Below are 25,408 nucleotides of genomic sequence, written 5' to 3'. Positions count from 1 at the left end.
CTACTCACGATCGATGCAGAATATTTTTATTTTAAAAATAAACAAATATGAACAGTCTATAATAAATTATCTCTTCCTTACTAGTAAAAATTGTAGAAAATTTTAGTTGAATGGAATTATGTTCTCGTGATAAAATTTGGAAAACTAAATTGCCCATTCCTCTCATCAAAGTGAAGATTTTAAAATTATGAATATTCGTGAAAATTTGGAATATAGAATTATCTTTTGCACGTGAAAAGTGCATAATGATCCGTAGTATAATAACAGAGTTTGTACACTAATTGTAAGCCATTTGTAAACGTAAGAAGCACATTATTTTCCTTGAAACGTAAAATATTCGTTCGCGTAACAAGACCGACGGAGTTACGGTACTCCATAACAAGAGTGCAGTCAACCATCCGGAGATCTAATTAAATCAGATCCTCGATTCTACCTCATTATTCCGAGTGAACGAGCTGATTTGTATATCATTATAATTCCAAGCATGAATGCCAACCTTACAATCAGCAGATGTTCACGTAACCGACATTGATTGCTCGTAACTCGATTACGGATCCGCGCATGCAGCTTTCGCTAGTTCGCGAACTACAAGAGTGCTCGACGGAGATTAGCGATTACGCTACCGTTCATGTGTTGCACGTGTAACATATTGAAACACAAGATAAACTGTAATGAACTTGAAACTTGAAATGAAATTTCACAAATCTGCTTTTGGTAATAATCAATAATTATCAATTTTAAGTCGTTTTTGGTGTAATACTTTCCGACGCGGAATTTGGTGTTTCTGCAAAGAAACTGAAGGTGACCCTCCTGTCTCGGTAAAAAAAGCAAAATAATAATAAACAAATTACAGCACATTTTGTTCCCCTAAAGACCATTTTTTCGTACAACGAGTAACTCGAATAACACGAGTTATTCGGAATTATGTTACGAGATTCAGTGAGACGTGCTCGCAGAAAAACTTTGAACAGAAGATTCGTTGCGCTTTCGAAGCCAAGACACGGTGCTTGACGAAAGCAGTAAATAATTTGATTAATAAAGCAATTGTCGGAGAAGTATACGGGTCTATCGTGGAGGGGACAAGAATATAAAAGGTCCCTTCGCACTACGGAATTACCGGTATTTGGCCTAGTTCGCGAAACTCGTGCCCGCTTTTTCCCTCATTCATACCGCATTTATGAACGCGGTTCTTCCCCCGCGGAAGTTCAGCGAATGAATTTCGTTCTGCCGATGAAATTCTTTTTTCTTCGACGAACTAATTTCACGTCGAAATTACAGAGTACGGAAACAAGAGCTTTTTAAAATTCTGATCAATCCACCAATTTTCTGATACAACATCTAGCGGATGATTCTATATGCAAATACCAGTCGAAAATGTAGAATAAAACTTTTTTATACGAGGCTTTGCTTCCGAGAAAATCAACGTTGAAGTCGAATCAGTAGAATAGGTTGTTCATGCACAGACTCGTCAGACGATTTTCGAACTCAATTTTCTCGAAAAGTAGTTTTTCAGCATAACTGCTAGATCATATGCTGGGTATAATACTTTGAATATATTATGGAATATTCTCCATTTTTCTTTTCAAACAAACAACTGATTATACATTATTATTCTATATATATTATTATTATTAATTTTTTATGTGGAATCGCTCCCTGATGGCACTACATTAAACATAATAAAATGATTTTTCAGTATAACAGTGCTAGACTATTGGATATAATACTTTGAATAAAATATTCTCCATTTTTCTTTTCAAGCAAAAGACTAATATACATTATAAATTGATTTTTATTATATAGAAGAGTAACAAATTTTATTCAAATATATTTTTACCGATTTGCGAGGAGCTTTAAAATTATAATGAACCCACGGATTTTCTGATACAACACACGGTGGTGCAACCGAATAGGGGATGATTCTATATGCAAATACCAGTCGAAAATGTAGAATAAAATTTTTTTATAAGAGGCTTTGCTTCCGAGAAAGTCGACGTTGAAGTCGAATCAGTAGAATAGGTTGTTCATGCACAGACTCGTCAGACGACTTTCAAACTCAATTTTCTCGGAAACGGAGCCTCGCATGAAAAAACTGTTCTTCATTTTCTACTTATTTCTAATGTAGAATCCCACCTGGTTATATTACATTAAACATGACAAGTAATTTTTCAGCGTAACTGCTAGATCATATGCTGGGTATAATACTTGGAATAAAATATTCTCCATTTTTCTTTTCAAACAAAGGACCACAAAAAATTATACATTATTATATTATATATTATTATCAGACTGCGAATTGTATGCATTTATGACAAACATAGGTAGCTGCAATTTAAAACAGCCGACAGATTTAAAAAATTTAAGGACATCGATGTATTAGTTGCAGCTTATCAACATTATTAAAGAATGAAAGAAATTATTATTTTGCATAAAGCTCCCCGCAGTCTAATTATTATAATTATTTTTTATGTGGAATCGCTCCCTGATGGTACTACATTAAACATGATAAAATGATTTTTCAGTATAACAGTGCTAGACCATTGAATAAAATATTCTCCATTTTTCTTTTTAAATAAAAGATTAATATATATTATAAGAGAGAGTAGCAAATTTTATTCAAATATATTTCGACCGATTTGCGATTACAACGTATTAGAAAAATAATCAATAATCTGAGCGAAGGCACGAATTAATGCAACCTCTTAATATATGTAAAAAGTCTCTAGATCGTGCGACGCCCGCGAGAAAAAGCCGACGACCTAAAAATAAAACTATGGCGTGAGAAGCCATCCCGCTCTATTTATTATGTACGATATTGCGTGTCGGTGCTCGCCTCGTCGCTGCCTCGGAGATTCGTTTAAACGCCCGATGAATTTTTAATAACGTTCGTCGTTCAGCTCGAACGCACGACGGAAACTTGTTTTATAAGTCTCCCATCGACTGATGTGAACAAACCTAAGCACTCCGACACGGTGTATTAGTCTCTCTGGAAGTGGTGCGGTTACGTAACTGTCACGCGACAATTTTCGAAATTGCTTCCCGTTGCAGTGAAATTAATGTACGACATTTGCTTTGGTCTCGTACGGCCGACAGTAATCTGTGATCAGTAGGTGCCATTTAAAATAGATCATTGTGCGAATATTTAGGTGCGTAAATGCATTATTTTCAACTGTTTAAAATCATTGAAGAAAGAAACCATTTGCTATATGGTTTATTTTGCATAAAAATCAACAATTAAACAGGTTTGGAAATTTATTTTTGTCTGGATATATTTGAATAAACAATTTTATTACAATTTTATTTCTTTTTATCCACTATGATAAATTTGAACTTTCTCCTTTCGATTTTATTCATTACATTATATTAGTATTTTATGGGATTTTCTGCTACCAAAAGAATTTTTGTCAACTTCTGAAATTACGATTTTACTAAATTCTAAAATTACAATTTCACATCAAATTTTCCGAGTTTAATTTCTGTATTTTTGAGTCGAGATGGTAATAATGTTCCAGGTCGTAGCACAATGTTGCAATAGTGAATCTACCGTTGCTAGTGACATCGCCTATTTATCGAACACTGTGTCCGAACTGGGGCGCATTCATATTTTTCCCACCACCTTTGATTTTACACAGTTTGTTCCCGTTTACAGTCGGCCTTGTAACAATAAATGCGTTTAAGCAAAACCTACTGTCAGTATTTATACAATCGCCTAGTAAAGTATGTTAGCATGTCTTTAAAATGTAGTTTTTCACTTTGAAATCAAAAAAATCCAACTCCAGAAAGAATGTTTACAAAAACCACATATACAGTGGGTGATCAAATGATTTCTTTACAATTCAGAAATGTATAATTTTTCCGTTTACCTTACTGAATATATCGGTATCTAATCTATCACTAAACATTTAGGTATTGTATGAGGTATTATATCAATTTTCTATCCATAAAATTTCAAAAAAATCATAGGGAATGGAAATATTCTAGATCAGAAGAAATGTTCAATTTTCCAGGTAAGATAGCTGCGAGTGCAAAGGGTTAAATTCAACTTAAATTCAACTTACATTCAACTTAAATTCAACTTTTAGTATTTTGTCTGTAGTTCCAACCAATTGCAATTTTTCTGAAAATTTGTTTTCCGCATCGCGTAGTAAAGTAATTGTTCTGACTTCTCAAGAGAATCGAAGTGGTATGGTCTTTTAAAAAATGTGCTAATATTATTTTGATTCACTGTAAGAGGACTCCATTAAAAAAGAAGTGATGGCAGCCTGGAAGCATCTCCGCGCCGGAGGAAGTGACACTTTTATTGACGCTGCGAGTAATTCCGAGACGACCCACGCGAAGACCGTACGAAATGGAGCGTCCTGTATATCCGAAATTAATGACGCTTCACATTACTTGGTGTCCCAACACCTCGGCACGTTTTTACACAGTGCCCCCTCTGTCCTCTGCTTTTGACTCGAATCCATTCAAACGTTTTATTGACATTTTCCTTTGATGCTTAATATACCCTACGCTGACAGCTCGTTGGCGTTTAATAACGCCGTCATAGTGGTCCCCCCGCCTATTCTTTATGCCCGCATAAAATGTCCGTGTGATGGTTCCACCACTTGCATCCATCAGTCGCGTAGGCCCGTTGTTTGTGTCGCGATTAAGTAAAATAATGCATCATCCGATTAGGGCAACGAAAAAGTACGGATATGCAGCTTCCAATTTACAGCAGAACCTCCATCAACTTGTTAATCAGATTGTTACGTTTCGGATGTACGATTTTGGTAGGTAACGTTAACACGAGTTTCAACAATAATTTATTCTTGTAGTATTAATCTGTCAGTGATTAAATTTTTATTCATTTCTATCTTCCTTCCTGCCTGTCAATTAGAGTCCTGAAATTACTGACAGTTTTTATATATGTATATCTAAATTGCCGTGAGGTCTTTTCCCACAACAACGTTCCCGTTTTGAAATGGCTCAGTCTGTAAGTCCTATCAAGGTTGAAAGTGTTGAAGACACTCTGAAAAGCCTCCGAGAAATAAAATACTTTTGAACAGTGTGTGGTACCGTGAGACAGTGCCAGTAAACAGAACAACTGAATTAAAATTGTAAATAGTGAACAGAACAAACTAGTACAAAAGAGAATAGTAAATAGTGAACAGAATAAACTACTACATAGTACAAAAGAAAATGTAGTAGGACATCGATTAACCGGCTTGATCGGGAGACAATCACAAGGCCGGGTAAATTAAGGCCCGATGGATAACCAACACCTGAGGGAAATAATTAAAATGTACATTATATTCCAAAATAAATTTTTTATTTTCGAAAATTTATTTCACTTCATAATATAATCATAGTTAAACGGATATTTGTTTCTAATCGGGATCCGGTTAATCGAGGTCCTACCGTAGTATAAATAGTGATCAGAATAAACTAATAAAAAAGAAAGGAGTAAAATTGCCCTGAGGACTTTTCTTTACAAGAAAACTTGCCCTGAGGACTTTTCTTTTACAAGAAAACTTGCCCTGAGACTTTTTTTAAAGCTGTCCCCATGAAGGTTGAAAGTGTCGAAGACACTCGGAGAAGCCCCCAAAAAAATAAAATACAGTGGGTGTACGAAGTATTCGTACACCTTTTGAACACTAATAATTTTTTTGTTATTGTACTGTGTTGAAGCATTGGATTACGAAATGATATGCAAAAAAGATTTTCCAAAAATTATAATCTACAAGGTTACATGCAAAAACAAAAGTCATTTTTTAAAACTTTTTTATATGTGGGTCCTTAATGTGAAAATTTAAAATACATGTTTTGTAGATCTATGTTATTTATACACATGCTGAAAATTGCATCAAAATCGATTGACGCAGGAAAAAACGGCACGCATCGAAAGATGTACGATTCTGTGGATGTTAAGCAGAACTAAAACTACGATTTTCACCATTTTTAACCGCATGTGTATATAATATTAGGTTGGGGTAAAAGAAGTCCATTATTTTTACGTCATCTCAAGCGGAGAAATGATGTATTTCTTTTTCCCCAACCTAATATATTATGGATCTACATATACATACATAAATCTACAAAACATATATTTTAAATTTTCATTAAGAACCCAACTTTTTGGCTTTTTTATTTTTGTATGTAACCTTGTAAATTATAATTTTTGGAAAATCTTTTTTCCATATCATTTCGTAAACCAATGCTTCGAATTGATTATAAAAAATCCGGTCGTTTGGTACAATTATAAAAAAGTTACAATATTAGTTTTTAAAAGGTGTACGAATACTTCGTGCACCCACTGTGCGTAAAGAGCTAAGATATGGCTTTCGCATAATTTGATGCAGTATGTGGAAGCATAAGACAGTGCTAGTATTTCGGAAGGCGGATAAAGGGCGGGAAACGGGGTGGCACGTAAAGGAAAAAAGGCAGCAATACTCGAAAATAGCAACGGTGGGCGTCGAGACTGTGTTTGTGGCCTAACACAGCGGCGGAATGTTCTCTTTATCAGCATTTATAACTCTCCGTGCGGAGTCCGTGCAGCTGCAGAGCGCGCCGGTTAAATAAACTGCGTGCAGCAACGGTCCGTGCCCTGCCACTGGTAAACGAATAAGACAATGGCGAGTGTATTGACGTCATCAACCGGGCCAATAAAAAACGAGGAACAACCGATAACGCTCGAGTCGCTGGACTTTTACGTGTCGTTAACGCTTTGAGATGAAATAGACCGCACGTACGTGCGCCGAGCGTGTAACCTCACATCATTCCACGTTACTTCGCTGCCTTCTCGTCGTTAACTACTTGCTAGATGTAATGTCTAGTCTAGCTACACTATTTTTAAGAACAATTTAAATCGTCAGACTACGAAAAATTATATCCAACTTTATTTTTACATGATAAATATATTCCTGAAAACACCACATTAAAAAACTGTGAAACGAATACTGAAAAGTGGGTACGAAAAATATTTGCACAAATCTGGTTCTAGAAAAATTGACGATATTTAACCAGTTCTAATTTCGCAAAAAATAATCGTATAGCGACAAACTTGGACACATTTTACAGCTCGAAGCATCTACTTTCGCACAACATTGTTCATTTTCCTCGAAGATATTTTTACATGACGCAGCAGATGGGAAACCGAAGAACCATTTTTTCTGGAAAATGTTATAGATCGAAACCACCGTGGAAAAATGAAAAAATTTTTGAAGATGAAAGTCTCTTCATTACAAAGAGCCCTTAAAAATTGATGTACGATTTCTTTCACTGTTTTGTGAAAGAAAAATGAGGACCAAGTTCGGTGGTGTTCGCTTCAATCAGAAAAAAAGTTAATGTTGAAATGGCGTCTACTTAATTTTCGCTATTTAAAAACTGCGTGGAGAAAGAGTTGAGTGTGTCTGATCAGTGCTGTACGGTTCACGGTACAATATCTTGCTTCAAGGTGCACATTCAGACATGCCCGCGAAAGAGGCAGAAAATTCAATTTCAGGAGAAACTTATTTCGCTTTCAAGAAGCTCTATATCCTCGACTGTCAATTACGGTAACTTTTTAATACCAGAAATCGTCCAATAGCCGGCCCCGAAGCTTTCATCACGTTGCACAAAAGGGGAGCTCGATGGATGGGCGGTGAATGGGGGATAATAAAAGCTTGCAAGTTTTCATATGACGACGGGACCAAAGAATAATCGCGACGTGAACGTGCAATACTCGTAGCGGGACGCCCATTGATTTATCGTGATCTACTATCTCCGATGATGGATCGTCCCGGGATAGGCCCGGTGAGATTCCGCGAGTCTTACTGTCAAATATAACCGTGAAACACGAAGTATAGCCGTCCTAACAGTTCGCCAACGATGCTATTCTCGCGGCGAGGCGCCGAAAACAAGTCGAAATAGTTCGTTCGGAATAGAATTGCCAGCGGTGTCTGTGGTCCACGCATCGGTTTGTTTACCTGCGGCCGGATCCGCATTAACGAAAACAATGATTGATTGACAGAGCGGCCCGGCACCGCGATCATAACGATCGGCGATCGACGATCGAACGACCGCCACGAATCACGGGATTATTTTTGGCAACGAATTTCTAGAAGTTTCGCAGTAGAAAAGTCCGCGCTGATCAGACGACAACGAGACCGGGCCTCGGGATCGTTTTAGACAGGTCGACGAACCGGTGAAAGGTGGCAAAAATAAAAGTGGCAAAATGTAGCATCGCGGGTCCTCTCGCTCCGACAGAATTTGCTCGGAGATTGGAAAATGTTAATATTTTAGAAACGATTCTCGTTATTTCATTAATATCAAGACTTACGCAAATTAAAAGACCGTCGACTGCGGATCATTATATTAGATTGGCAACTAAGTTCGCGACCTCCACATTTTCTCAAACAAAGTCATTTATATAATATATTTTTAATATTTTTAATAATAATATTTTTAAACACGAGTATTTTATATCAAATTAATCAAAAAATTCAGAGCTTTCCAATGATATACCGTTCAAAAGGAATGGTCACTGGATGGAGGTTATAATGATACAATAAAAGAATTACGAAACAAAAAGTCGCGAATTTAATTGCCAACTTAATACAAAATAAAAATGTTCATCATTTGCAAATTTTTTCTCTATTTTGTGATTGTGATAAATCAAAAACAATATGTTCGAATTCTTAAATTCATTTAATTTGTATTATTTTAAATGTTTACAAAATGTAAACAGTATACCTGCTCGTTGAAAAATTGCGATCAATGAAGAGGAAGATATAGAAATCATTTCATGTATTTCTCACGCGTTTTTCTCAAAACTTGGAAATACCAGAGTAAATTAGTATATCCAACTGCATTTGATTTGGTGCGTCTAGCGACCAGCAATAAATCTATTCGCGATCTTGAAGTTAATTTCGAGTTGCGAAACGAATTTGGAATTTATGTATTCCAGAACGACGTAATCATTCCTTTACAGCTGTCATACTAAAACAAATTATCCGGCTAATTCTAGATCCCCGAGCGTAATCATCTACGCAGACGATTTCATTCGTAACAAAAAGATTGTTCGATTTTCTTTGCGGAACCCCCTCCCTCGGCCACGGGTCTATTTTAAAGAAGTAATATTTTCATACTATTTCCGTCTTTAATAGCGCCAGGCAGAGAGCAATGGTAGAAAATTTCATTTCTTAACGCAAATGCGTTTATTTATTTTTGCTGGATGTTCGAGAGATCGAATAAAACGGGACAGAGGACTTTATTTTCATCGGAAAGCTCTGCTCCGCGGAAATTAATACACTTCCGATACCTGCAGGCACAACTTTTTGAATTCCAGCGGAGAGAGTAAATATTTATCAGCTAGCCGAAGCATCGGTATATCGTTGTTCAGTTTATAATTATATGCCATACGGCGATTTCACGCGTGACGTCTTCGCCCAGGGGATTATTATTCTTTCCCCTAATTTTGGTTCGTATCAACAATCGTGTTTCTTGAACTCGCGCGATCTGCCTTTATTTATTGATCCCGGAAGTGTATAAAGTCGGTGGGGAACGATGTCAATGGAAAAAGCGTCGCCTCCAATCCTTAAGTCCTTTAAACAATTTATCAACATCAATCTTCATCAACAAGACAACAGAGGCGGACGAGATTGCACAAAATCACGTCACGGTTTAACATTACAATTTTACTTCGATTTAAAAGAACAGTAACGAGATTAACTATACTAACATATACTATCACATAAAAAACATACAGTCTTCTGAAACAAGATTACTTATAAAAAATTCTCATAAACTCGATCATTGATTTTCAAGCCACCAATAATAGTTGATTTTCAAAATGTACCATTAAAATGACTTCTTGGTATTTTACAATTATATTCTCATTTGAAAATGCTTTCAAAGAATGTTCTACACTGAATTATTAATTTTCCACAGATTAACAATCAACCACAATTATTCGAAATGATTTCTTGGTGCAAAATTGTAATTGCAATTCCACTCAAAGGATGCAAGAAAAAATTCAAGGCATCCATTAATCGTTCTGTGAAAAATGAGTTCTCCAATTTAAATTCTCTAAACTCAATCATTGATTTTCATGCCACCAATAATAATTGATTTTCAAGCCACCAATAATAATTGATTTTCAAGCCACTAATAATAATTGATTTTCAAAAAACCATTAAAACGCGACTTCTTGGTATTTTACAATTATATTCTCATTTGAAAATGCTTTCAAAGAATGTTCTACACTGAATTATTAATTTTCCACAGATTAATAATCAACAACAATTATTCAAAATCATTTCCTAGTGCAAAATTGCAATTGCAATCCCATTCAAATTGTGCAATAAAAAACTGAAGGCATCATTAATCGTTCTGTGAAAAATGAGTTCTTCAATTTAAAAATATTTTCATAAAATGCCCTGCAGCCGCGCATTAATTTCCAACAGACCATTAATCGACCACAGGTGTGCAAAGATTCCACGCATAGCGCAAACATTTCCGCGCGTCAATGTGGTCGTAGTGGGATTTCCATTTCGAATAGGCGAAAATAAAGCCCGCGGACTCGTCTGGTCTGCTGACAGGTACGTTCGTCGATCTCGGCAAATCGATCCACGTAACTTTGTAAGTTGAGACGGCAGGGTTACGTTAATAGGCGATTGACACCGCGTTGAACGCCGACACGTGTCGGTGCAGATCGCGTGCGTAAAGCCGGCCCAACCCAAAACGACCGAGACTCGATAGCTGCCTCTGCCAGCGCTAGTCTTCGGACAGAAATAGTTTCACGTCGACGCGTGTATTTTTAAAAAATTTTCTCGACGACCTACGACAATTGCACGATACGAAACGACACGTTCCCGCCGATCAAACTCGCGCACCGCCTTATCGGTACCCTGACACACTTGATTACGATCCGACACGAATCCGGTCTGATCGCTGTCAGCCGACCGAAACTGTCAAATTTATGGCAGCGTGCGGAAACCGAGAAACTAGCCAATTTATTCGAAGCGCAAAAATTGCGGACATCGTGTTGGAATTGAGGAAATAGCTTTGAAGAAGTATGCGGGAAATTGTAAATAAATGGAAATTTTCTTATAACTTTTAGCTATTTTTTATGTATTATTTAAGCTTCTAAATTATTGATGTTTTCGTAGATTGTATTGTAGTTATGTTAGTTGTGACAATATTTTAGGTATGACAATTTTATTTATTATTATATGTCATGTTTAGGTCATGTTCCAATCATGTATAACACGAGAATGTGTGAACACAAGTTCGTGTTAAAATATATTGTAAGTAGAGACTGTGAATTTTTATGCATTTAGTGGAAACGGTATTTAATGGAATTTCATTGAAATTGAGATTTAATGTTATTTTTTGAAGCGACATTCAAGCTTGCAGAACAACCTGATTTATTGAAACTGCGCGTGAATTTCCCAATCTTGCATAAATCGTGTAAAAAGAATTCTTAAATTTAACAGTATTAAATACAGACGAATAGAAATATTGTTATAATCTTTGGCGATCTCTAAAATATTAAAAGTAGACAGTTTACGTAAAATATAGGAATTTTAATGAAATTGAGATTAAATATTACCGGTTAATAATACCGTGATGGTATTATTTACGGAAATAAATGTTAAAATAAATGCGGGAAAAGAAAATGGCATTTTCAGAAAGTCGGCACTTATATTTCATGAAATCCTCTTGGGTGGAGTTTAAACGTACCCAGAAGACCTCTTTGGCTAACCCACTGTAATATTCCAATGTCTGAAAATTATTAATTAGGGCTTAAAATTCCGAAACTTCCTTAACATTTATTTGAAACTTTAATACCCAGGCAAGATATAATGTACGATCAAAAATCGTAATAAATGCACCAAGCTATTCTTGTCAGGAAATGTAAAAACGATCTCAGGTTGCGATATGTTATTTGCTTGTTTAATTAATTTAGTTAATTTACACACATCCACGGACGCGTGAAAAGTGAATTGGCCACTCACGTGTACGATCATGTCGAGCGTGGCTTCTGTATTAACACAATAATGTTATCGTTTATTTGCATACCGGAGCTAACGTTCCGAGGGAAAGGACTGCCAGGCATTTCAATTACTATTTATCGTTGCATGAGCATCGCGGTCGCTGTAACATTTTAAGACCGGCAATTACTAGAAAAATTGCTAAAAACATTTTTACTACATATCTGATGAAAATGGAAAATTGTAGAACTAGACCAGAAGATGGAAAATCGTAGAAAGTGAAAGAAGACTAGAAAATGTAAAATTAAAGAAAAATGAACAGTCTAATGGCAGAAACTTGATGGTATTTTTTAAATATTTTATAAACGATCTTCTCGTGGTTTAGATACAAATTATTCGTAATTTAATCGGTCGCTGTTGTTCCAGTTGCGAGAGGAAATAAAAGCGAGACGTTCATCCGGCTCTTAACTTTTACCGTTCCACAGTTTTCCAACTTAATTTGTCCCTTGGCATCAAGTCGACGCACAATAGTAAAAACTCTTTATCATGATAAATAATTGGTTCTATATAATCCTTCTTTGAAAATGGAAAAATTGTGAGGTGCGGTTAAATTAAGATTATGCTTGTGGGCAATATAATTTGTCCATTGGCATCAAGTCGACACACAATGGTAAAAAATCATTACCATGATAAAGAATTAATTCTATAACATTCTACTTTGAAAATGGAAAATTGTGAGGTGACTGTAAATTAAGATTATTCTTGTGGACAACTTAATTTGTCCATTGGCATCAAGTCGACACAATGGTAAAAAATCATTACCATGATGAAGAATTAATTCTATAAAATTCTTCTTTGAAAATGGAAAATTGGGAGGTGAGTTTAAATTAAGATTATTCTTGTGGACAACTTAATTTGCCCATTGGCATCAAGTCGACACAATGGTAAAAAATCATTACCATGATGAAGAATTAATTCTATAAAATTCTTCTTTGAAAATGGAAAATTGGGAGGTGAGTTTAAATTAAGATTATTCTTGTGGACAACTTAATTTGTCCATTGGCATCAAGTCGACACAATGGTAAAAAATCATTACCATGATGAAGAATTAATTCTATAAAATTCTTCTTTAAAAATGAAAAATTGTCGGGTGAGTTTAAACTGAGATTTTTCGTGCGGACAATGTTAATAAAAGAAGATGACACGAGAGACGAGGTAAACCCTGCACTCTGTCTGGAGATCCAAAAGGGTCAAGAAAACTTTGTCAACGCTCCCCTTAAACCTGTGCACCTTCAAGGACCCATTAATTCTTGGAACAGCTTGGAAATTGAGCAACGGAAGCCTCACCAAACAAGGTTCGTCTCTCATCGGCCGCGGTAATTTCACGGCGGAATTGTCCGCGATTCCTCGGATATTAGTCGGACCGTTCATGATCCACCGCGGGCTTGTACTCTCTTCTTTTCGAAACCGGCTGATGTATGCAGTGCGTCTGTTTTGGTTGGACGGTATAAATACAATAGCCCAAAAGCCAGGAGCTCTCCTCGAATAAACACAGGCGTTTCCCAGCTCCGTTCGCTGGCACGAGAACTCGTGAGAAAATTCCGCCGCAAGAATCCGAATCGATCACGGTGACGCTGAACGTGCACTCTAAGTGCGAGCATGGTGGTCTACCATGTCGTTCCAGCAGTTCAACAGTCTTAGTTGTACATTAGACTTCCGCATGACGTCATTGAACAATTATTTCCAAAGACTCTTTACGACAGAAATTTTGTAAAGTTGGAAATTATAAATATATTGGTTTACAAAAAAGATTTTTCAGTGAATCTTTGCATATCTATACAATTTACTTAGACTCACAATAAGTAGATTTTAAATTTTCTTTACAGGCAGAGGCAGAGGAAAAACTTGAAAATCGTGGCGTGTACTTTTTCCTCGGCAAGTTCGACCAATTTTTACGTGATTATTTAGTAAACTAATCCTTGTGACATCTCAAAAATATTCAAACTGTTTCGTCGAATTTCGTCTGCAGACTTGTGTCGCCAGTCTACTCTGGCTGTCCAAATATTTTTGTCCCCTACTGTATACATACACAGAATTTCAATATAAAATTATCTAATAGTGCTACATGCATTAAAATTTTGGAGCAATAAATTTTATTTTTATTACAGAATGAATTTGATTCACGAAAGGGTAAATTTTATTAGCAAAAGGGTGAATGTGGTGTGCAAAACTCGTATAACAAATTATATTTTCACCTAAAATTCACTTTCTCGAGCACAGTCTCGGACAATCCTCATCCGCAGACCACCCAGTGTACATATGGAACCAGGGAGGAGTACTCGCGGACATAAACAATGGATTACGCACATAACCGTACGAACGTTTGACGTTCGACAGAGAAATCAATTCCGTTCTGTTGTACGGATGTCACATACAGAGAACAATAACAAACGGAATTGCCAGAGCAGCCCGTTAACAGAACCCTTTCGCCTAAAGGCTGATCCTGCTGCTCGCTGATATTGCCCCGATATCCCGGAGGTCAAGGATCACCGAAGGACTCACCCCCAGTGGAGTTTATAAAAACCGGTAAATGAATAATTTATGATTCGCACGAGAAAGATCAAACGAGGGGAATGCATAGAACTGCCGCCTGTGGTGCACTTGCATTGCGGTCAAAGGAATAGGGATACAACATGTGCCAGAACTCGTTACCGGGTGACGACAAAAATATACTTAAACAAATGATTCATGAAATTAATAAAACCCCCTCGCCTTCCCCAGCGACGTCTCGTAACCGGCTTCGAAATACGCCTCGGAAAATTGCCCCGACGGCAAAATAAAACCTGATCGCTGATTAATGAATATTGCACACGTGGGAGTAATAACTATTCCTTTGAACGATTGCCAAATTTCGCGGAACTCTGTTTACTTGGATCGAAGACGCGCGGGTGTAAAATATTCTGTTTTATCTGTCGGCTGGAAAACAATCTTTTTCAACGTTCGCGAAAAGTTTCGCCTGGGGAAATGAATGATCATTTGATGAAAACAAGATGATGCCTCGAATTTATCAAACTGCTGTTACCCCAGACGACTTCTTCTTTATCTGTATTTTTGTTTATTTATCGACGAGGTGCAGAGTTTCGCGTTTAATTGATTGGCCGGTGCTCGCTGTTATTTATGAGCGAGTTGTGGAATTTTATGCGAAATACACATTTTTAACGCAATGGTAAGAGATGGGGTTCGTAATGTATTGTTTTCTGAGAATTTGAATTGTGGAATAGATTATTCACAGAATTTTCTACTGCTTTTTATACTGCATTTATTCAGTTTTGGCGTGAATGTTACAAGACTATAATTATGCGACTGTAGACTGCGAATCTTTATGCAAAATAAAAATTGCCTGCATCGATTATAAGAAAGGGAAACCGATTTGGATGTTATTTCTTCCCTTAATGATTTTAATAGAGGAAAAACCATATATTGACACCTACAATTTTCCAACAATTGTGAATTTTATCTATTCAATTTTTCTATAAATGCATCAAGATCCGCAGTCTATTAATAAGTGAGATACAATACAATGTAAGAGTACTAGAAGAATTTAAATACAGTGCTTTATCATTTCCAAACGTATACGAATTTTTTGCTGTTGACGCAGAAAATAATACTTATTCTGCATAAATACACTGTCTATCAATAATATTGTTTTACTACAAATAGTACACTACATTGTCGTTGAACTTGCTACAATTTTTAGTAGAATGAATGCTTCTTGTTTTTATAAAATTGACGAAGCAAATCTCTATTTTGCATAAAGATGCACAACCAATAACATCGTTCATTTCTGAGTCCAATCTACGAGAGTAGGTGGGCCTTATTAAATTTTAAGGCGGCTTAGTTCTATATTTCGTAGCGCTGCTTGCTCATTATTTTTGAGCAATATCTAGGTTGGCCTAATGACCACATAAAGTCTCTACGATTCCTCGAAGCAGATGAAGCTTGCCATGCTTCAAAGCGCGACGTAAAAATGCTGCGAGCTGTCGCCATTGTAAGGAGATGTAATAGCGGATTTACGGTTGCTCTTTGGCATCCTCCTCTATGCATGCACATCAAATTTCGAATGGAATATATATGTAAAATTAGCGAGCGCCTGTGCCACGAAACTGTGCTGAACATTTTGCGACCGTGTTATATTTTGTACGTAATTTATGATAATCTGTCTAGAACGATCCACCGTTTCCCATATAACTTTAACTAGGTTCGTATGATTTTATAATTTTATGATTCGCAGTCTCCTACGATTTTATATCATTTTGAGAAATATAATTGTACAATTCGTGTAGCAATATATCAATAATTTCTTTAAAATATCGACTTAATACGCATCCTATCTCACAATGTTTATACTACCGGTGCACCGTTGCATCATTATCCACATTGAGGACCAATTAAAAGTTTCAACTACCCATTCAATTCTACAAACAGTGAACAGTGAAGGAGTATAACGATACCCCGTGATCATTAGTTACTTTTCCTGTTTGTTAACGTTCACCATTGGAAACTTGTGATGGGTTAAATAATACACGGTCGAACGAATCCACCAAACCGTGTAAAACATATCAATCTCTCCTGTTCATCTTCTATGATTTCTTCGAAACATGACAGGACAGATGAAGCATAATTTGCAGCTACAAACTGCACTAGCAAAATTATAATGATTCCTAGACTGCGGATTTTATGCATTTAACACAAAAATGGGTACGCACAGTTTAAAGCAGTGGAAATGTGTTAAAAATCTTTAAGGACATCGATGTTATTAGTTTCAGCTTAATGTAATAATTAAATGAAGAATACAATCGATGCAAATATTTTTTATTTTTCATAAAGATCCGCAGTGTCTAATGATTACAATACTTGTACCAATAAAATTAATTTGACCGAATTAAGCGCGTAATAAATAGACTGCGGATCTTTATGCAAAATAAAAAGTGTTCGCATTGATTACAGAACACAGGAGCACCATAAAACTTGTATTCTTCTTTTAAGTATCCTATTAAGCTGAAAGTAATATTTTTAACATGTCCGCTGCTTTAAATTGTCTAGCAATAAATCAGGAATAAATGCGGATAGTAATATTTTTAATTTTCGATCATTGTTAAAGATGCATCCGTGAGGAATTATTCAAGAAATTTATTTTTCAGTATAATAAAAAGAATGGCTAATACTTTGAAATAATATAAAATAGTCACTTCAGAAAATAGACGAAGCATTGTCGTTGGATCTCGTATTCCACCATTTCCGGAAATAAGGGTACTAAATTCTGAAGAAATGAAGCATAGTTTGTCGATATAAAATAATTAAATCCAAGCAATGTATGAGGGCTAATTTCTGGCTCCAATAAAATTGATTCTGATAAATTAAGCATTTTCCACCGAAAGAGCAACATGAGCTCATAATAGGGGCATACTTCAGGGTGTCATGTAACCGGTGACACGGCCCAGATGAGGGTGATTATAATGTATGGCAATAACGTTTCCAATAATTATGCTCGTGATGGAACCCGGCCTAGATACGCGAACAGATCAATATCTCGAAATCTTTCGGGGGTATTCTACGAGAGGAAATCTTCTTCGAAGTAATCCTGCCAAATCTAACAGGCGACAAGATTCGCGAAATGCATCGGGGAAAATTACTTTCAGGGCGGGAACAGGGGGTAGCCCTCGAGTATTGAACCCACAGAGCCGCCGCACGAGGGTGAAATTTCCAGACCCACCCGGTGATCAATTTACAAGTTCGAAGGCAAACGGCGACATGCGAAACTGCTGTTTGTCATGTGATAAGGGCGTTAATTATCACAGGGGATTCCGTCGACGGGAGTCGCAAACATTAACCGGCTGCCGCTGGCAAAAACGTGACCGCAGAGGCTTCCGCTAAATCCATTATTCGCGTATCCGTCTGGATTAGCTGGGAAAATTATTAGCTCGCGGATTTCGTGCGTTTGCGAGATAATTGTGTAAGTGTGAAATTCAAAACGCGATAAAAAATATACCGTTTTGTTTATTTTGAACTCGTTAAAATTATCCAGAAAATTAATTAACGTCTATATGTAGTTCGGACATGCTGAATTTTTATTTTGTATAAAAATCTGCAAACATAGGATTTTATCTGTGATTCTACTAATTTTTTTCACTTTGGAACATCCAGTTGTCTAATATAGTTGCATGTTTAAAGAATTCATGATAACGAGCCTGAATACATGAAAAAAGAAAATAACTTTTAACCTAAGAAAATTATGCAGCAAATAATAATAAAATGAAAAAATTAAAGCTTTGAGAAAATACTATCTTTGAAACCATTGAACAATTTTTTTTCGTGAACAAATCTTCCGTGGATTTGATGATTGATTGACGCGAGAAAGCTTGATGTATTCGGAATGAAATAATTGTTCGTGCTGTTCGTTTGAAAAGAAGGACAATGGTTTCATTAAAATTATGATTTCACGGGGATATCCTGTTGCGGACAAGTTAATTATATAGCGTTTATGTTGCGGCTTCAATTAGTTAAAAGCCTCGGCCGGGTGCGGACGTATTTATTATTATACCCGAAACTCCGAAAACGTAACGCCCTGATAATCTTCCGGGCAGGATATTTTCAGCCGTCGTGTATTAAACTACAGTGTAACGTCATTATTATATTAAAGTGAACATCTATTTTCGTTGGATCGAATGTCGGAGACGTATATTGATGTGATTACACTGAAGTTCAATACATCCCTGAAGTTCCTCGAACGACAGCTCAGGGAAATCGACAACTATATATAGGGAATTGACTTGAATTCTATTGAATCGAATAACTTGAATCGAATTGTCGTTGATGACAAAAGGATCCGAATTAGGTGAGTTTAATTAAAACATGCTTCAGGCGGACTGTAGTGGATAGATCGCTAACAATACATGCATTGTATTATGTATGTAGTTATTACATTATTTCTCAGATATAAATAATTAAGATTATATACGCTGCGAACTCGAGCAACAGCGCTGGCACATGTTGCAACGATGCAACATTATTAATTGGATGTACTAATGAGTAGATCCAATTTTTCATCAAAACTACAATTTTTTCAGTTGAAATATTCCCTGTTGCTTTTTTTAATTTTAGACAATCGTTAAAGTAGTGAATTTAATTAAAATCAAGTAAATATTTATTGAATTCCAATACAGAATTTATTAAACACCAAAGTTCATTTATCACCTAACCCAGACTGGAGAATTTATTAATGTTCAATATTTATTTAACGCGGGGTATCGTGTAACAGTTAAACATTATTGGCTACCTGAACAAGAATGCAACATTTAATGCTAATTAATTAATTGTTTGAACGGTACATTACATAAGCAGGTTACAGAAATGAAATCTGAATGTATGCAGAACGCATTGCCACCAGAAGAACAACTAATTTCCCTTGAGAATTCGCCACATGCTTTATAATGAGATTCTACATTTTAACCAGCAGCAATGCCAATTTCTTTCCGACGAACGGAACGCCATTTTTGATCCCAGAGAAAAATGGAGATTCTAACATTAATCCCTCACCGTGTGATATCGCAGTAGACTCGAGGAACTTTGAATGAAACGGAATTAATATGAATACCCTCTAGGGAGCGAGAGATATACATTTATGCTTATTTACGCTTATGAATATTTAATTTTTACAGTTAGCATCCGCCTACGGTGAACACAGAATTCGCGTAGCTCGTAAAGATCCTCAAAACAGAGTAAACAGACTAAAACGGAGTTGCATTCCTTTTTCCACGTCGTTTTGTAAACTGTAGCAGAGTGTTCTACAACTGTTGAAAGTGAGGATAAAATGTTATTAAAACGCAATGTTTGCTTTCGCTGGGAGCATAACAAATTTTTCAGTTGGTTCCGCGATTTCAGACCATTTTTAAACGACTCAAGGCAACGGATTCTACCTCTCTCAGCCCCGATCGAAATTAAATTTTCAACTGCACTATATGAACTACTAAAAGTTCACTACAACAATGTTTATTTACAGAATTGATAATCAACTGATATTCAGTTCTCGACTATGGTAAAAAAAATTTAGATTTTCAATTACTACAAATTTTTCTGCGAGAACAGAATTTTATCCAGAAATCCTCTATCCACAAACCATCCCAGACAACTCACACTAGTTCCAATACTTCGTCTTACTCATTCCCGCAGCCACCAATTTACCAATTTCTACCCAAGCGACTAAATCCCCCAAAACTCCCACGCCATTTCTCGGCGACTCGTCACAGAACAATCCTAAAACCAAGGGGTTGAATTTAAGAGAACCGTCTAGGGGTGACTAACGGAGACAGTTCACCCCTTATCTCTCCCTCCAGGCTTACCCGCTTGATAAAACGCAGCACGTAACGGGCCAAGAACAAGGTTTACCACGACGCACGTGAACGAGATTCGAGTTCGACGAGTGGTCGTCGCCGGGACCAGGGACATCAAAAATAAAGTCTGAGCATCTCGTCTGTCGACGACGCAAAAACCGGCAGTTACGAGCCGCGTAGGAGCCATGGACCGCTGGGATCGTAGAACAAAGCGGTATAAACTGGGACAAAGTAAAACAAAGTGACACAGTGAAACAAAGCAGCTATAACCACGAAAAGGAACAAAAGTACAGAGGGAACCCGAAGACAGGTGAATAAGAGAAAGTAGACGTGTCGATTCGCTCCGTTGGCCACGATTTTGTAGAAGAATTGTTCAAAGCTGCGTTGTGCTAAAAGGGGTGCTTTCAACGGTGGTCGAGCGCTGTCCTTTAATATTATTTTCCTAGGAGACTTCAACGTTATTAGCGACATGAGTCCCATGCCTTCTAAAATTGTAAAGAAATGCTTTAACTGGAGTAACAAATACTGTATTCCTATTTTTCGAGAACTAAAGAGTATTCTATTTTGTGCAGAAATAAAAACTTTGAAATAGTTTTCTATAATTAAAAAATCCTCGTCCGCAAAGGGTTAGATGAAGTGTTTAGTTGCTGTCCAAGAAGATGGACACGTTCCACTGCGGGTCGGGAACAGGGAGGACACGAAGACAGATGATGACGATGAGAAATTGAGCAAGAGAACACAGTGAAAACGAAGTGAAGACGAAGAGCGGGAACAGAGGAAACGCGAAAACGGGTGAAGAGCGAGGACAAGCGAATAGAGGGCAAATGAAGTGAGGAAGAGGACGAGAACAGAGGACAAATGAAGTGAAGAAGAGTTCAAGGACAGATGATAACCGAAGTGAAATGAAGAGGAAGATAGGTGAAGAGAGTGGCGGGAGCGCGTGGGTATGAGTTCAACAGCAGCGGACACGTGCTCGGCGACTAAAATTTGGTCCACTCACCTCGGTGTACCGAGGGTTTTTGTCCGGTGATATTGTGTTTAGAACAGGCCGGAATCACGTTCGACGACCGGTGTCGCGGTTATCCAATTCAGTCTCTCGTGCAACTCGTTCGAAATAAACCATGAGTCCCACTACGTCGTAGCTTTCTCCACACCACCTACAACGCTGCCGGTCGGCCCGACACTGAGCCACCGACTGCTACTTGGTTCGCGGCTTCGCAGCGGGAGCAGAAACTCTCCCAGTGGGGGTAGCCGCAGGAAATGGACAGGGGGGAAAACTGACGAACCAAGGGCTTCACAGGGAAAACTATGCGGACGAACCTGTGGGATCCAAATAGGAAAAACCGGAGACATTAATCTGGGTACATCTCCGAACGGGTCCGTGCTGATACGATGGGTCGAAGGGTTTTGTGACGTTTCGGGGAAAATGGCACTTTCGATTTTCGATGGATGCGCAATTCGATATCGCGTGGAGCTTTTCCATCGGGGGTATTCAAATCGTTATTCAACGCTACACCTACCCAGCCTTTAAAGTAACTGGTACATGTTTCCTTATAAAAATGGCAAGATGGATTTTATTTAAACTTTTAACACGTACTCTCCTAAAGATATCTTTAGAATCATTTCTTGCGAAATCATTTTTATTATTTCAATAGTCGTAAAATAAAAAATCTGTGGTGGTAGGTTTAACGTGGAAAAGAATATGGTACCTCTAATTTGAGTAACCAATTGGAGTAGATGTCTTAGGATCTGAAGATGAAAAGTTCAAGAAAGCATATTATTTTAGGACAATTATTAAGAAAGGTTTGACAATTTTCGAGCTGTGAATTTTATTTCAATCAGGTAAATATTTTTTTGGTTTTAGTTCTATTATATCTTAAACATAAATCTCTGATTGCAGTATAAATGATGGAATTGTCTCTGGAGTCCGTGAGGAACAGCGATATTTATCTTGCGATTAAAGTTGCAATCTCTCCCCTTCGCAGATACAATCGGTACCCTCATAAGTTGATACTCTCTCGTAGCTACAGTGACTCCAGAAAGTATTCTCACACTATAGATTTCTGACTTTCGAAAAATGGTCGACACTCGGACTGTTACAACTTTGTAAAATAAGATCGTACAAAAAATGTATAAATAAATTGTTTTAAGGCTTGAAGCCTCTCGTGCAACCCACCGTTCATTTTCTCTTAACGTTTGCAACTCAATGAATGTTCTTGAGATTTTTAATTCCTCTTTTTCTGAGACCTTTTCGAGATTTTCTTGTAAGACTATGACAGTTTGAATATCGACAATTTTCCTCGAATCGGGAATCTAATGTGCGAATACTTTTTGGAGCCACTGTACATGGGAGAAGCGAGTGTCTGTAACGCAAACGGGAAATAGCGAACCGCAGCGGCAGTGTTTGTTTTACGCTTTGTTTAATCCTGTTAACATTAAGTAGCAGTAGTCTATTAACAATCTACACTCCATTAGATTTCTAGAGATGTACATTTTCGTACGTCGAGGAGTTACAACCCGAAAAAATGTCTGTAATTAAGAACAGATTGATCTTGTGTTGCCAGTGCCCGGGTCCATTTTGACCCAGCATGTCACATTCAGTCCCTGGTGATCAATTTAAATTGGAAGCTTTTTAATCACGTGCAATTAAAAAATCAACGAGTCTAGATAACGTGTTGTTGCTCCCAATGATTTATTCGTTCAAGATTTTCAGCATCGATTTTCGGGACACTCGTGTAATCACCAGTAGGTAAACTGTTAATAACGATTCTGGGATCACACAGACCCCTCGTTCTCTCTATCTATAGTTATAGCACTACACAGGTGATCATAGAGATCAGTGAACATGATTCTGCGGTCGGTTTATTGGCTGACATCTTGCTTCTGTGTCGTTCACTATCGCTCGATCATCGACTAGATTGTTACTGCCTCTCTACGTCGGTCGTTCCAGTGATACGATGATTACGGAGAGCTCGATGAAGATAATAGGGAGAAAATATTCTCTACAAAGTACTCACATAATTAAAATTTTTAAATCGCAATCTAATCAAAAACACTGCAGAAAGGAGTACATGAGAAATCTCACCAGTATTTTATTAATAAATCGTATTTCGTGAATGTATAAAACAAAATAAGCTGAGAATTGTGCTCATTCAATTTCAACTTTGTTAACTCATTTTATTTGCACAGACAACTCTCGCCATGTTACAATGAGGTCATGCTGAGAATAAGTTGGCATTTCAGAACGAGTTGAAACCCAGGATCATTAAGTTCTATGAACCTAATATTAGATTATTACAATACGTATAAATAAACGTTTGTTCAGAGAAAGTGCAACCTGGTGCACATTGTAATGAATATACCTTAGGTTCCCGAATATTCAAAATGTTTCTAAATATACACAATATTTATTTGAAGTGACTCGTCGTCGATGTTTTTGACGTTTAACAAAAGGCTGCAGATTACAATGTTCGTATTTCAACATGCTACAATGTTTATAAGAATAGAACAGATTCGTGTAAACAGGATTTCCTTGCAATTTGTAGCAACTGCACAAATGTGCACGTAAACTCGTAGACGTTTATAAACAATCTCATGACGGAAATGGCTTTTCAGGTGTATCTTTTTGTGACAGAGATCCAAAATCAATTTTAAAAATTTTAGATATTTTTATTTGCCGAGGTCAATCTCAAAACTGAATCAAAATTTATATTTTGCTCTTTTATTTAAAATTGCAGCTTACAAAAAGTTTGAATAATGCAATTTTTCTGTCCGCTGAATTACTGTCTTTTATTATATCGTAAAGTGTAATAATTGTTTTTTATCTGCACCATTTAATAATGTATGAGTCACGTGGGAACAGAGCAAGCGCAACGTGGGAATCGAATCATCGAAGGGAATGCGGCTCGTTAGCGAAATCACAGCGTAGATTCGTACACATAACATTGTCAACGACCTCTTATTTGCGCTGAATGAACTCTTGAAGAATAAATTGCACGTCCAAAGGTTTCTCCGGCTAGAAAACTTCTTGAAGTAATTGATTTGTGGGTGTCAAGTATTTTCAATGACTTATTTCCTGCACTGCCAGAAATAACGCTGATTGTATCAATGTAGCCTTCATGAGATAATTCCTTGGCTCAACCATGAATGGTCAGAAAAATCGAAATTATCACATCACATTATTTTGTTCAAACAACATATACATGTACACTTTTTCCAAATTATTAGATCACCCATGAATCATGTAATTTTTTTTAACGATCTTCTACTGAACAGCTTTAGATGTAAACTATTAAATTCTTGGCCCTTCAAATTGTAATTTTGGTAAATATTGACAAAAGTTTTGCATACAGTTACTCGAATTAATATTCGTACGCTTTAAAAAAGACGATAACTCTTTTAATATTGTTTCGATTGTTACGATTTCAACTTTTTTGAGAAGCTAGAGCAATTAGTTTACTACAGGATGTGAAAAAGATTTTTTCAAAAATACCAATTGATCGGAATTGCAGGAAAAATATTAAAAGCTGCATTTTACAACTTTTTTATGTGGGCCTATATTGAAAATTTAAAAAATACGTTTTGTAGATCTGTGTGAATTAGACATATTCTGAAGATTTCGTCAAAATCAGTCGACGTTGCAATGAGCTACAAAACGTTTAAAAATGGTAAAAATCTAAAAATTCTTACATCTTTCAATGCCTGTCGTTTTTTACCGCATCAACCGATTACGATGAAACTTTCGCCGTGCATATAATTGACACAAACCTACAAATCGTACTTTTTAAATTTTCAATATAGGCCCACATAAGAAAGTTGTAAAATGCAACTTTCAGTATTTTTTCTACAATTCCGATCAATTGCTATTTTTGAAAAAATCTTTTTCACGCCCTGTGGTAAACTAATTGTTCCAGCAAAGCAAGAAAGTTCAAATCGTATAGTACAATATTAAAAAAGTTGTCGTCTATTTTAGAGCGTTCGAATATTAATTCGAGCAACTGTATATCCGTCGCTAAAAATAAATCAAAAATATTTTAATAATTTTTTTTTAACTGTATTTAACAACCC

General features: G+C 36.6%; 1 protein-coding gene and 1 long non-coding RNA gene across 3 annotated transcripts in view; both read right to left on the bottom strand.

Annotated features, from left to right (window-relative positions):
• LOC143214748 (uncharacterized) overlaps window positions 1-21,546 on the bottom strand; it is a 43,079-nt gene extending 21,533 nt beyond the window's left edge. For both annotated transcript variants that reach the window (XR_013010201.1, XM_076436116.1), the window contains exon 1: window positions 21,342-21,546. The gene's annotated coding sequence lies outside the window, so the exon portion shown is untranslated. The remainder of the gene's footprint in view (window positions 1-21,341) is intronic.
• LOC143214751 (uncharacterized) lies at window positions 1,665-21,334 on the bottom strand. Its single transcript, XR_013010202.1, has 2 exons — window positions 20,351-21,334; window positions 1,665-20,264 (listed from the first exon to the last, which is right to left on the bottom strand). It is a non-coding gene; the product is annotated as an uncharacterized LOC143214751 (long non-coding RNA).
• Window positions 21,547-25,408: the final 3,862 nt, after the last annotated feature.

Source organism: Lasioglossum baleicum, chromosome 13, assembly GCF_051020765.1.
Source record: "Lasioglossum baleicum chromosome 13, iyLasBale1, whole genome shotgun sequence".
Taxonomy (NCBI): Eukaryota; Metazoa; Arthropoda; class Insecta; order Hymenoptera; family Halictidae; genus Lasioglossum; species Lasioglossum baleicum.
The sequence above is the reverse complement of the archived record's forward strand: the minus strand, read 5'-3'. Positions and strand labels throughout refer to the sequence as shown.